Source organism: Staurois parvus, unplaced genomic scaffold (assembly GCF_062004578.1).
Source record: "Staurois parvus isolate SC_StPar_1 unplaced genomic scaffold, SC_StPar_1.0 ptg000006l, whole genome shotgun sequence".
NCBI lineage: Eukaryota > Metazoa > Chordata > Amphibia > Anura > Ranidae > Staurois > Staurois parvus.
In genome coordinates this window covers 4,333,522-4,347,727 of record NW_028317802.1, presented here as the reverse complement: position 1 = coordinate 4,347,727, position 14,206 = coordinate 4,333,522, and positions in this window count along the sequence as shown.

Genomic DNA, 14,206 nt, shown 5'->3' with positions numbered 1-14,206 from the left:
TCCTTCCCTCCCCTTCCTTTGTTCCATCCTCCATCCATTTTCTTTTTTCCTTCCTTCCTCCATTCCCTCCCTCCCTTTTCTTCCTTGCCTTCATTTCTTTCCTCTATCCCCTCCCTTCATTTTTTTTCCTTACCTTCCTCCTCCTCTTTCAATCATTCCTTCCTTCTTTCCCCCTTTCTTTCAATCCTTCCTTTCTTTCTCCCTTCCTCCCTCCCTTCCTTCCTTCATCCCCTCCCTCCCCTCCTTTCATATCCTTCCTTCCTTCCCTCCCTTTTCTTCATTCTTTCCTCCATCCATTCCCTCCCTCCCTTTTCTCCCTTTTCTTCCCCTCTCTTCCCTTCCTTCCTTTCTCTATTTATTCCCTTTTCTTCCTTCGTTCCTCCCTCACCTCCTTCCTTCCTTCATTCCTTCCTTCCCTCCCCTTCCTTCATCCATTCCTTCCTTCCTCCATCCCTCTCTCCCTCCCTCTCCTCCTTTCATTTCCTTCCTTCCTCCCTTCTTTCATTCTCTCCCTCTCCTTCATTCCTTCCTTCCTCCATCCATTCCCTCCCTCTTCTTACTTCCTTCTCTCCCTTCTTTCCTTCCATCCTTCCTTCATTCCTCCATCCATTTCCTTCCTTCCTCCATCCATTCCCTCCCTCTCGTTTCTTCCTTCCTCCATCCCCTTCCTTCTTTCCTTCCTTCCTTAGTTCCTTCTTTCCTTTCCTCCCTCCTTTTTCTTCCTTCCTTCATTCCTTCCTCCATCCATTTTCTTCCTTCCTTCCTTCCTTCCTTCCTTCCTCCATTTCCTCCCTTCCTTTTCTTCCTTACCTTCATTCCTTCCTCTATCCCCTCCCTTTATTTTGTCATTCCTTCCCTCCTTGTCCTTCAATCATTCCTTCCTTCCTTTCTACCTTCCTCCCTCCCTTCATTCCTTCCTCCATCCCCTTCCTTCATTCTTTCCTCCATCCCCTCCTTTCATTTCCTTCCTTCCTCCCCTCCTTCCTTCCCTCCCTTTCCTTCCTTCCTTCCTCCCTCCATCTAGTCCCTCCCTTTTCTTCCTTCCTTCCTTCCTTCCTTCCTTCCTTCCTTCCTTCCTTCCTTCCTTCCTTCCTTCCTTCCTTCCTCCCCTCTTTCCTTCCCTCACCTTCCTTCCTTCCTCCCCTCTTTCCTTCCCTCCCCTTCCTTCCTTCCTCCCCTCTTTCCTTCCCTTCCTTCCCTCCCCTCTTTCCTTCCCTCCCCTTCCTTCCTTCCTCCCCTCTTTCCTTCCCTCCCCTTCCTTCCTTCCTCCATCCATTCCCTCCCTCCCTCCCTCCCTTTTCTTCATTCCCTCCCTTCATTCTTTCCTCCCACCCCTCCTTCCTTCCCTTTTCTTTCCTCATTCCCTCTCTCCCTTTTTATTCTTTCCTTCCTCCCTCCCCTTCCTTCCTTTTCCTTCATCCCTTCCTCCATTTTCTTTTTTTCCTTCTTTCCTTCATTCCTTCCTTCCTCCATTCATTCCCTCCCTCCCTTTTCTTCCTTCCCTTCCTCCATCCCCTCCCTTCATTATTTCCTCCCACCCCTCCTTCCTTCCCTCCCCTTCCTTCCTCCAGCCATTCCCTCCGTCCCTTTTCTTTCTTCCTTCCCTCCATCCATTTCCTTCCTTCTGATATAAGGGGGTACAGGTTCTGTTTATTCATCCCAATCTAATGACAGCCCAACATATACTAGTGCTCCCTGTTCACTCCCTACTGACACTGTCCACTGCCCCCACAAAATCATTGTGAAAAAAATATTACAGAAATAAATTGTAAAATATAATAAAAAAATTAGATAATAAAAATTTAAAAATTCTGACACCCACGCCATTGCGCTACTGACACCACCCACTGGCCACCCAAAAGCATTATGAAAACAAATGATAAAAATAATAAAACATTAATTTGTAAAAAAAAATCATAAAATTGTAAAAAAAAAAAAATATTAATACTAATATAAAAGAACTACTGACACCACCTACTGACACCATCCTACACATACTACCCACCGCCATACACTCCTCACTCCTCTCCCTGTACATACTACCCACTGTCATACACTCCATACTGTACATTTATTTAACATTACCTCATTCTGCACTATATAAGTCATCCCAGACACTATTTAACCACACCCCATTTAAGCCATGCCCAATTTTTAGCACAATTTAAAACACACCCCTCCTCTCTCATCCCTTCCTCTCTCTTTCTCTCTCTCTCTCACACCCCTCCTCTTTTTCACCCTCTCACTCCCCTCTCTCTTTCACTTCCCCCACATGGCAGCCATCTTTAAACCTGAAAGTGCCCAGTGGCTTCTACAGAAAGAAGCTGGGAACTTTCATGCAGTCTTTGCTGCAGTATATATGTAAATGCCCCTTCTATGCAGCTGAGCTGCAATATGTAGGTAGGGTGTTGTGTGGGCATGCTTGAGTGTAGGTGGGGTCACAGGGGGCCCCATTATCTCTTGCTGCCCGGGGGCCCCATGAGTTGTCAGTCCGCCTCTGTATCTTTATTAAACCTTTAATTCCTACACTACTGATCCCCATCTTGACTATGTGACCGTATATTCACCCTTCTATTCCCCTGTTCTGCATATCTGCACATTAACCCTTTCATCCCCGCAGCACATGACCTATACCTTAACCTCTTTACCACCTGTCTATGATTTGTATGCACTGTATCTAGTGCACAATTTCCAACCTCCACATTTTAACCCCATGTTTCTTCATTATAAAACACGCATGGTAAAAAATTAGATCACTATCACCCTTGGGGTCATGATAAAAATGAGATCACTCTATCACCCTTGGGTTATTTTCTTCGAACGTGTCGGTATTTTTCTTTTATAGTATATATACATATACTATATATATATATAGTAAACAATAAAAAATCCTAGTGATTCCTGCTGCAGGGATTGATAGTTGTGTGTGGATAATCCAAGACAAGATTAAAGAACCCCTTCCTCTATCCTCATCTTCATAATATAGGGCAAATTTTATTTGGGTGCAGTGTTGCACACCAGAGTAACTGTCAGTGAAAGTATTAATGCATTGGAAACTGAAAAATTGCCTAGTAACAGGAGTAACAGACACTGGTACTGCTGGTAACTGGATTAATAGAGGCTGGTACTACTGGTAAGTGGATAATAAAGTACGCAAATTATTAACGTGGACCTGAACTCAAACAGTGAAGATTTGCTATCTTATAGGGAAAGTAAAGAAATGTTAATTTTGTCCAAGGAGTACCATGAAATGCTTACTTTTGCCTTGAACTCCTTCTGAAAAGTAACAGTGCACTTCTCGAGTCTCATAACTCTTTACCCTAGGTTCACACCTAAGCGTTTTCCGCAGCATTTTGCGTTTTGCAGAAATGCACTATAGTCCATTTAACATGATTTCCTATGGGACATGTTCATTTCTCTGCATTTTCACCTGGTGCGTTTTTTGGAAAGGGTCAGGGACCTTTTTAAATGCAAAAAGTTGCATTTTTGGTTCTATAGACTTCAATGGAAATGCTCCAGAAAAGCATGTAGTATGCTTTTGCTGCTTTTTTTATGCGTTTTTGATGCTTTTTGCATTTTAATCTGCCTAGCAACAAGGAAAAAAAAAATAAACAAAAATGCAAAACACATCAAAATCGTGTCAAAAATGCATGTGCAAAAACGCAAAACGGACCGCAAAAAGCACTGCAGAAATGGATCAAACTGCATGGGTGTGAACCTAGCCTCATCTAGTATGCCAGTAACACACAGTCACCCTAAGGCACCATTCTCATGGGCGGTTACCCAGCTGCAAATCTACTGATTCCTGTGGCTGGTATTGCCAGTTTGTGCAGTTAGCCTAAGACAGAATTAAAGAACACCTTCCCCTTTCCTCATCTCCATAACATAGGGGTAGTGTTCTGCAGTCAAAAGAAGAAAACTGGCCTGACTGATGCCATTAAGATTTTAGTTCAGAGCACAGGAAGTTACAAGGACACTGGTTTTCTGACAGGATGAACAGGTATGAAGAAAGGTAATGCCACCACCACATTTAGGACTCACTCACACAATGTTGGTTGCATAGATCAAAGCAGGCTCAACGCAATGCACATAAAAAAGCAATTTTCTATGTGCCCTATTCATATCATACATGTGCAGTGGTGTGCTCTGTGTAATAATGCAACAGGCATGCATTTTTACACAGTGTAATTCACAAAACCACATATCACCGCACAGCAGAATGATGTGTATAAATTGTCATATCATGACACATCAATAAAATTAAAGTTAGGTTCTGCCAGGTCTGCTGAAAGATCCTTGCATAAGATTGATGAGGGAAGAAAGTTGTCTTCTTGACAACACAAACTTTATTGACCACACCCCCTGTGTCCTCCCAGGACTTTCAAGATGTCTCTCCTAAAGCCAAAAATTTAGGATCTGCCAGGTCTGCTGAGAGATCTTTCCAGAAGGTCAATGAGGGAAGAAAGTTGTGCCACCCACACTACCTCGTTTGAGGTATGACGATAAATTTGGATTTAGATGTGATTGTCACAGCATCTTGGTGAAACACACATAATATACTGGGATATAATATACTTTCTTACCAGCACTCAGCACACAGGCCCCGCTCCACATGTCTGAATAAAACACCTTCGTGGGTAGGTAATGTCTCCCAATAAAGGCTGGAAAGGGCCACCTCATCACAGGGAACCCAGAATAAAAAGGAGAACTCTAACATCCAGTTATAAAGTCCAGAATCATTTTATCAAAACGTAAAGTATATCCAAAGCCATTTTATAAATGTTTTGATAACCATTTTGAAAAATAGACCCCTGTCAGTGTCCCATTGGAGAGATAGGGATTGTTTGTAATGCTTATATGTAATTCACAAATTGCATAATATGAGGTCTGCTGGGTTAGACAGCTCACCTATTTTCAGTAGGCTGTTAATGCACCACAATGCAAAAACAACACAATCCACAGAATAGTGCAGGAACAATTTTATTTTGTGTACTGTAGAGCAATGCATTTTTGCATTGGGGTGCTTAGCATTTAATTCTTAATTACAAAATTGCTAAAATGCTTATTCTTGTCAACAACATCAAACTTTTTTTTTTATCTCACTGACACCAGTAATGGGACAAATTTAACACCGATGGGAATGATGGTACCAGTTTTACTCCCACGCAGCAAACTAGGGAAAGATGCAATACTACAAGCCTTATGCTGTAAAGCCATGCCAACATGATTGAGCACACCCATTTTATTGACCACGCCCCATGTGTTTTTCCAGGCCCTTCAATGTGTCCCTCCTAAATATTTTTAAATGTTGACTACTATGCCGAGTCCCCATTTAGAACGCATTCACACCATATGCTTTAGGCTGCACTGGGCAGCTTTGCCCAGAGCAGTGCTGATGCACAGTCAAGGCAGAATGTCTTGTGTTTTAAGCCAATTTGATCCACAGAACTAAATATTCTGCGTAAAATAAATGTACTTAGTGCTTTGACTTGTTCAATTTGTGTCCATCTCTGCCACCTGACTCAACACCAGAACATGCAGGGATCTCCAATTTGCTGATTGTGCATTTATGCATGGAGTTCCTTGTTCTGTGGCTTGATGTGGTGTTTATAAGTCCAATGTGTAAACTGTTTACCTGCAAAATGGGCTACAAAGGTTTCTGGATATAGAGATCTTTCATGTGAATGAAAGCCATGACTGTTCTCCACCAGAGCCAAAAGCCATCCAGAAGGCCAAAGAATGCATGGTACAGTTCTAGATTGCCTACTGCATTCTGGGGATAGCAATGTTAAAGAGGGACTGTATAAATGTATTTAGCAACTTGTGGGGTCTCTGATATTGCTGGATTTGGCTGCTTATAAATGAAAATATTTTCTTTCCATGTTAATTGAATGCGGCCTGGACAATCTGCCACTGGAACCACAAGCTACCCTAGTTCTGATATCAGGCTCATTCTTCATTACATAATATGCTTCATATTAGGACACTCTCACTGCATGTGAAACTAACCATCACCTTACTGTTCCTACAGCTGGCAGCATTTGATTTGATGATTTAGGCTGGAATTATGTTATTCTGTGTGCTCTGTGGCACGCATGCTAATGCACTTGCATAAGTGTGAAAGGCACCATTTAGTTTCCGTTTCGCACTAAACTGTAGTACATGGATGTGAACTAAGCACATAGAAAAGAATAGGATTTCTGCTTCAAATACCTTCATATAACATGAAAATGGACACATGGGAGTTAAGGCTTTATGGGTGGTAATTTATAAATGTGCACAAAGACACTGAAATCAACATCTCCACCAGCTTGACCAGGAATCAGGGGAAGATGCTGTTCATTGTCAAGACAAGACCAAGTCAAGGCATCCATGACAACCTGAAGCACTGTACCATCATCTCATGCCTCTATCAGGGGCATACCATCACCTCATCCCTCCATCAGTTACGTACTTTCACATCATCCTTCTGTTAAGCAGGTCCCATCACCTAATCCCTCCCTCAGAGATACCATCATATCATCCCGCCATGAAAGTCATACCATCACCTCATCTCTATGTCAGGGATGTACCACAATCCCACCAGTTTATCAATTCTAAATCGAGACAGTAAAAGCTTCCATTTGACCTTATAAAGTGCCAACTGATCAAGTATTCTCAGCTTTTTGTTGGCTTAATGGTTTATATGAAACAAAAACCTACAGCAACCAGTCACAGTTTTTTATATTAAGGTGGTTAAAGCATGCATTTTGGTAATGCTGAATACACAGAGGGAAGAGGAGGTGGGGTTGTTAATGTACAGGTAGCACAGTGGGAGATAGTAGATTGTGGGGTTAATGTGCAATATAAGGGAGGTGAAGGTGGTATTATACAGACATGACAGAGAAAGGTTTAAATGAGATGTACAGGAGATGGGGAGGTGTTAAAAGGGTTAAACAAAATCCACAATAAAGTCTGTTAACCCCCCAATTGAATCTGCTGCTGCTTATCTCCCCAGGATCTCCCTTTATTCATGACATTTTCTTTCCATTGTGGGAAGGGCTCTCAAAAGCAAACACAGGGAGTGTTTGCATTTTTGACCACTGAGATTGGCCAGCGATCACAAAGAATCACTCTTATAGACCCTGCGCATTTTGCCTGTGGCATGCGGTAATGACAGCATGATTGCAGGCTTGTGTGCATGCTGGGTGCGTGCACAAGTGGTAATCCACATTTACTTGAAAATGTCACAAGCAGGGGTTTTACTATAAGAGTTAAGATACTGCAGAGGATACGTCAGTGTAAAATTGGCCAATAGCAGGACAGTTTTAATCAGGGATAATAAGTCTAACCGGTGTATGCTTAACTTTTATTATGGGAAAGGGGGTGTGGTGAATGTGACTGATATAATCTGAGGTGCTTTAGATGCACAGTGTTTTTTTTTTAATTTTTTTTTCAATTGAAGCAGTGGCATCCTTTAAACAAAAGGTAGCTCAAAGAACAGGTGGTCAGTAGTACGTGAATACTGTGCTTTGACCGCATCAAGCTTAAAAAAAGGAAATACAATACAGTAAAATGCATAAAATATTCAACACAACTCTAAAAGAAAAGAAAACCTGAAAATAATATTGCATGAAAAAGCCAACTTTGTTTTTTTAAGAGAAGCCTTACTGCAAAACAGTATAACCTAAAATAAAAGCCCTCTCAATATTAAATAAAAACCAAACACCCTCCCCCCCAAAACAAAGAAAAACCCGATAATATGCCCCTTTAAGGCAAAAGCCCAATATGGATACTCCGTGCCCCCCTTCCCCTCATTTTTATAGAGAGGGGGCTGGCGTATCCAAAAGCTCCTTTACTGGCCATTCTGAGCCTGCGGGCCATAGTTTAAAGGCCATGTAGTGCATTATGGTTTTAAAAATTCTCCCAAGCAAAGCTGCATATGAATGGTAGCGGTGAATCAAAACCTTATCCCTAGTATCAGCTGGAGAGAGAACTCCATCTGACAAAAAAGAAGGAGGAGTTTAAAGGAATAATGATTCATCAGTTAGCCCCATATGTATCTCCATATTCGGAAACAGCAGTTTCAGGAGTCTCAGGGTTTTTGGTTGTTCATACAATTTTTTTTCTGCAAGTGAGTCTATGGTCACATTAAACCTGACTTTGGAATCGTGCAACTTACAGTGAAGTCGCACGATTTCAAAGTTGGGGGACCGACGATTTCAGGTGCGATTTCCAAGATGTCTGATACAGATGTCTATACAAATCGCACGAAAAGTAGTGTATGTGCTACTTTAGAAATCGGTGTGGCTCTGACCAAGTCGGAACCGCACCGATTTGACCGCAGTAATTGTGGACAATAGGGTGCAACTTAGCATATGATTTGCAAGTTGCATGGCATGCAAATCGCATGCCAAGTTGCACCCAGTGCGGGTGCAGATAACATGCATAAAATATAGTAAATGCACATACAATATAATCTGATAGGAAGATTATTGTTGAAATTAATAGTTTATTTAAGTGAAGCTGTTGCTTTGCCATATGTAGGAAAACCACGGGTTCATTTTAAGAATTTTCTTCTTATTTCTCTTGCCGCTTCTCAGCTTGTTTCCCTTGCTACATTTCATTTTTTTTTCTCTTTCCTATTTCCTTGATTTTGCTTCATTAGTTCATTCATTCCAAGTAAGAAAGTAAGAATTGATGGATGGGAAGATAGACAGACAGATATCTATCAAATAGATGTTTCCCTTAAAAAATGATGCCCTTCATCCACTGCTGCTTATCCAGCATTGCATAACTGCTATCTTTCGAATTTGGGTCACCGATCAAATACTGATTCACATTTAAATAATAACGATTGTATTATTCAACATCCTGTATATCAGTTACATGTCCAGTGTATCCAGATACATAAAAATCAGTGGACACCTGCCGGCATTTGTTTCCTCTAATGAAATATATTGGACGTAATTGATCCCAGTAGCAATATTTCCATTCTGTTCAAAGTCTGGATTTTGTCTCATTACCTTCAATGCTGTGGTTTGCATCAAAACCTCTCCTTTCCTCTGCTTATTTACTTCTAAATCTAACATAATCCTCTTTATGCTCTTGTCAGTCTAACCAGTGAGTCTGATTTTATCTCTTGGTCCCATCTCATTGTAGTACTTGATGATGTGTGACATTTCCTCCTTTCATGCCTATTCCCACACAACTTTAATGTGGCTCTATACCAGAAACGCAGTGGGGATTGCAGGCAATCAACTTTCTGAGCAACTCAGTCATTCCAGCACATACTGAGAGACAAGACATAAAGGGAGTAGTTACTGGATCTATACCCATTAGCGTGCTGTATACAGTTACACTGGTTATGAAGACACTGAGCAACATTTCATTGTGTATGTATATTTACAAGAACCTAATATATAGTTATTTACCTACAATTATGTATTATATTGGATTTGTTTTTTTTCACATGAAATTTGTCAGTAATGTCATAAAGAAATATTATTTTTTTGTGGCTCAACTAAATACCCAATTAAATACCCAATCTAGTATGTAAATACCCAATATAGTAATGTGCTACTGAACTCCAGGTATGGATTTTATTGCATGATTATATTGGTCCAGCTTGGACCAATGTACAGTTGTGGCCAAAATTATTCAACCCCCACTGAAATTGAGTGTTTTGGCCAGTTTGACATTGCTTTTGATCATTCAGTCATCTTGCTTACATTTACATTAAAGAGGCACTTGTAGGTCAGACAAATATAACATAACAGTTATAATGAAATAACCACAAATGTCTTTTCTGTGCTCACAGCATTATCAGTTTTATTCAACCCCCAAGTGACATTCAATCTTAGTACTTAGTACAGCATCCTTTTACAGTTATAACAGCTTTTAAACGTGAAGCATAGCTTGACACAAGTGTCTTGCAGCGATCTACGGGTATCTTCGCCCATTCTTCATGGGCAAAGGCCTCCAGTTCAGTCACATTCTTAGGCTTGCGCACTGCAACTGCTTTCTTTAAGTCCCACCAGAGGTTCTCAATCGGATTTAAGTCTGGTGACTGCGATGGCCACTCCAAAATGTTCCAGCCTTTCCTCTGCAACCATGCTCTAGTGGACTTGGAGGTATGCTTGGGATCATTGTCCTGTTGAAAGGTCCAACGTCTCCCAAGCCTCAGGTGTGTGACGGACTGCATCACGTTTCCATCCAATATCTCCTGGTACTGAAGAGAATTCATGGTACCTTGCACACGCTGAAGCTTCCCTGTACCTGCAGAAGCAAAACAGCCCCAAAGCATGATTGACCCTCCACCATGCTTCACAGTAGGCAAGGTGTTCTTTTCATCATAGGCCTTGTTCTTCCTCCTCCAAACATAGCGTTGATCCATGGGCCCAAACAGTTCTAATTTTGTTTCATCAGTCCACAGAACACTATCCCACAACTTTTGTGGTTTGTCCACATGGCTTTTGGCATACTGCAGTCGACTCTTCTTATTCTTTGGAGACAGCAAGGGGGTACGCCTGGGAGTTCTGGCACGGAGGCCTTCATTACGCAGTGTGCGTCTTATTGTCTGGGCTGAAACTTCTGTACCCACATCTGACAAATCTTTTCTCAGTTCCTCAGCAGTCACACGGGGACTTCTCTCCACTCTACGCTTCAGGTAGCGCACAGCAGTCGAAGTCAGCATCTTCTTTCTGCCACGACCAGGTAGCGTTTCAACAGTGCCCTTTGCCTTGAATTTGCGAATGATGCTTCCTAAGGTGTCTCTTGGTATGTTTAACATCTTTGCAATCTTCTTATAGCCATTGCCCTTCCTGTGAAGAGAAATCACCTCTTCTCTTGTCTTCCTGGACCATTCTCTTGCCTTCACCATGTTTGTAACCACACCAGTAAATGTCTAGAAGGAGCTGAGTATCACAGTCATTTTAAAGCTGCCTAATTGGTGCTTATTATGCTTGATTGCTGCTCGGTGACATCCACAGGTGTTTTCAATACCTGATGGAAAGCACCTGTATGAACCTCTGTTCTTCAGAGTGGTAGTCTTTAAGGGGTTGAATAATTGTGGCAATGAAGAAACCACATAAGAACCATTTACTACTGTATTACATAAACAATTGATGTCATTTTAGTTGCATTTGGGTAGTTACAACGTCCTTGTAGGATTTGATTCTGAATACAATTCCAAATGTACACTATAGTCCCTAAACCCCTTTACAGCATTGGGGGTTGAATAATTTTGGCCACAACTGTAAGTATGCATATGCCATACCTCTGGGATCACTGTGGAAGCTGTAGTAGTCTCTGTTACCACAGTCATTGCCAGTAAATCCCGCGTGCCCTGTTGTACAACAACCACAGGGGATCACTCGCTCAGAATAGGCACCATTCACAGAGCCCCTTACATTTTTTTTTAATGAATGCAAGGTATTCTCTGATTGAAAGAGGTATAGAGGCAGAGCTACAGTGTTTGATGTGAGTCACTGTCTTTTTTGCTGACTTTTATACCTTTTATTGTGTTGTTGTGGAGAGGTTTTAACCACCTCCCGCCCGCCATAGAGTCCAATGACGGGCGCAAGGTAGTTCTCTCGTTCTGATAGGCCGACTTTTAATGACCTTCAATTCGCACCGCGCATGCGTGACTCAGGGAGCGCGCAGCACGGTGATCGGCGGTACTCTGTGTCCTTCGGACACAGCAGATCATCGATCCACGGAAAGAGACGAAGATGTCGGCTCGGTCATGTGATCAGCTGTGTCCAATTACAGCTGATCACATGTAATCAGGGAAATGCCGGTTATCGGCATTTCTTTCCTCTCGAGCTGTCACGCTCGAGAGGAGAGGAGAGCCGGTAATCAGCTTTACGCAGAGGAGACATGTACACTGATCATCGGGGCACTGATGATCAGTGTGCCCTGATGATCAGTGTGGCCCCAGAAGTGCCACCTGTCAGTGTCCATCAGTGCCAGCTGTCAGTGCTGAACAGTGCCACGTGCCAATGCCCATCAGTGCCACATCAATGCCACATATCAGTGCCTACCAGTGCACATCAATGCCACATATCAGTGCCCATCTGAGCTGCCCTTCAGTGTCACCCATCAGTGGCAGTCAGTGCCACCTATCAATGCCAATCAGTGCCACCTATCAGTGCTGCCAATCAGTGCCGCCTATCAGTGCCAGTCAGTGCCGCCTATCAGTGCCAGTCAGTGCCACCTGACAGTACCAGTCAGTGCCACCTATCAGTGCCAGTCAGTGCCGCCTATCAGTACCATATATCAGTGCCATATATCAGTGCTGCCTTTCAGTGCCCATCAGTGATGCCTGTCAATGCCCATCAGTGCCACCTACCAGTGCCTCCTCATCAGTGCCACCTATCAGTGTCCATCAGTGCATCTTATCAGTGCCCATCACTACAGCCTCATTAGCGCACAACAGTGAAGGAGAAAAATCACTTATTTACAAAATTTTATAACAAAACTAAGAAAAAACATTTTTTTTTTCAAAATTTTCAGTGGTTTTTGGTTTGTTTAAGAAAAAATAAAAAACGCAGAGGTGATTAACTACCACCAAAATAAAGCGGTTAAAATAAAACAATATTACACTATTGGAGCATTTTTTCTTATGTATATTACCATCAGGAGTTACATCCAGCCATAGAAAATCATGTGATCTACATTTAACTAAGCGCAAATTGACTTCTATGAATGCTGTGAATTCTTTTGCTCCGGTTAGTGTACATCTTGATTTCTGGTGGAGGTGGTCATTTGATAAGAACACGTTGTGATTTGCTTCACAGAGGGATGATTCTTGCTATTTGCGTTTTATGATCTCTTTCATGTGACTGGGAGTATGGTCTAAGAAAGAAGTATTTTGGCACTTTTGATTTTGCCAGGATGCAAACAAGACATTACTGACTTGGGAAAGCATCAGATTAAACTGATCTTGGTTTTTAAGGACAGATAGACCCCAGATCTTTCAGTAAAGAGTACCTGTCACTCCCCATGCTATCACAAGAGATGTTGTTCATCCCTTGTGATAGCAATAAAGTTGATAACAAAAATAAAGAGACAATGTAAAAATAATAGAAGTTAAATAAAACAGATAATAATTTAAAAAAAAAATCAAACACCCCCCTGTCGCCCAGTGCTCACACACAAAGACGAACGCACACGTCGTTCCCGCATGCATATGCACCACGCATGAGAGGTATCACCACAAACGTCATATCAAGAACAATAATTCTAGCACCAGGCCTCCTGTAAACCTAAAGTTATAACTTGTAAAAACTTTTAAAGGGTTGCCTATGGATAATTTAATGTACTGCAGTTTGTCACTGTTCCATGGGTGTTTTAAAGCGTGACATGTTTGGTATCTAGTTACATGGCAGAACATCATCTTTTATATTTTATTTAAAAAAAATTCTATTATATTGTGTTTGTGTGCATTCAACTTTATCAAAATGTATTAAAAAAAACCCAAAACATTGCGCAAACGCCGTGTGACATGAAAAAATTGCAACACCCACCATTTTATTCTCTAGGGCCTCTGCTTAAAAATATATATATATAATGTTTGGGGGGTTCTAAGTCATTTTCTAGCAAAAAAAATGCTGATTTTTACATATATGTGAGAAGTGCCAGAAGAGGGCCTGTTTAGATACTAAAGGTTCAGAATTATTTTTTTAAAACATCAAACATGTTATACTTATACTCCTCTTCTTACAATAGTATCCCAATGGCTCCTGCTGCTGTGTCTCAATGAGGAGGGAGAGATCCTGGAGAGTGTCTACTCTTGTGCACATTGGCAGACCGAGATTGGACATAAAATGCATGAAGATAAACAAAAAACCTTCAGCCTAACAATAACTTTCCCTATTGTTGGGTGTCTTCTTCTTCCATATTTAGGGGTCTTACAAGGATCTGTAGGCAGTTACTATAACTACACATCTCTCCGATGGAAAATGGTATCCACTTTTGAATCATTGAAGGCATGTATGTGGTTCACTGCAACTGCACATATTTTTATTATTCCCCTTCAACAAAAACAAGAAGTGTTGGCTGAGAATAAAAATTTCCCATAAACCACTGCAGCCATTGAGCTTCTAGAAGAACACCAGCGAAGGCCTTCTTTCTCCCTTTGATAAACATATGCCTGTAAGTTCTGCCATTATGTTTGTCAAATTCACATACATAGCTAGATCACATTTAAATGTATTCAGTGTTA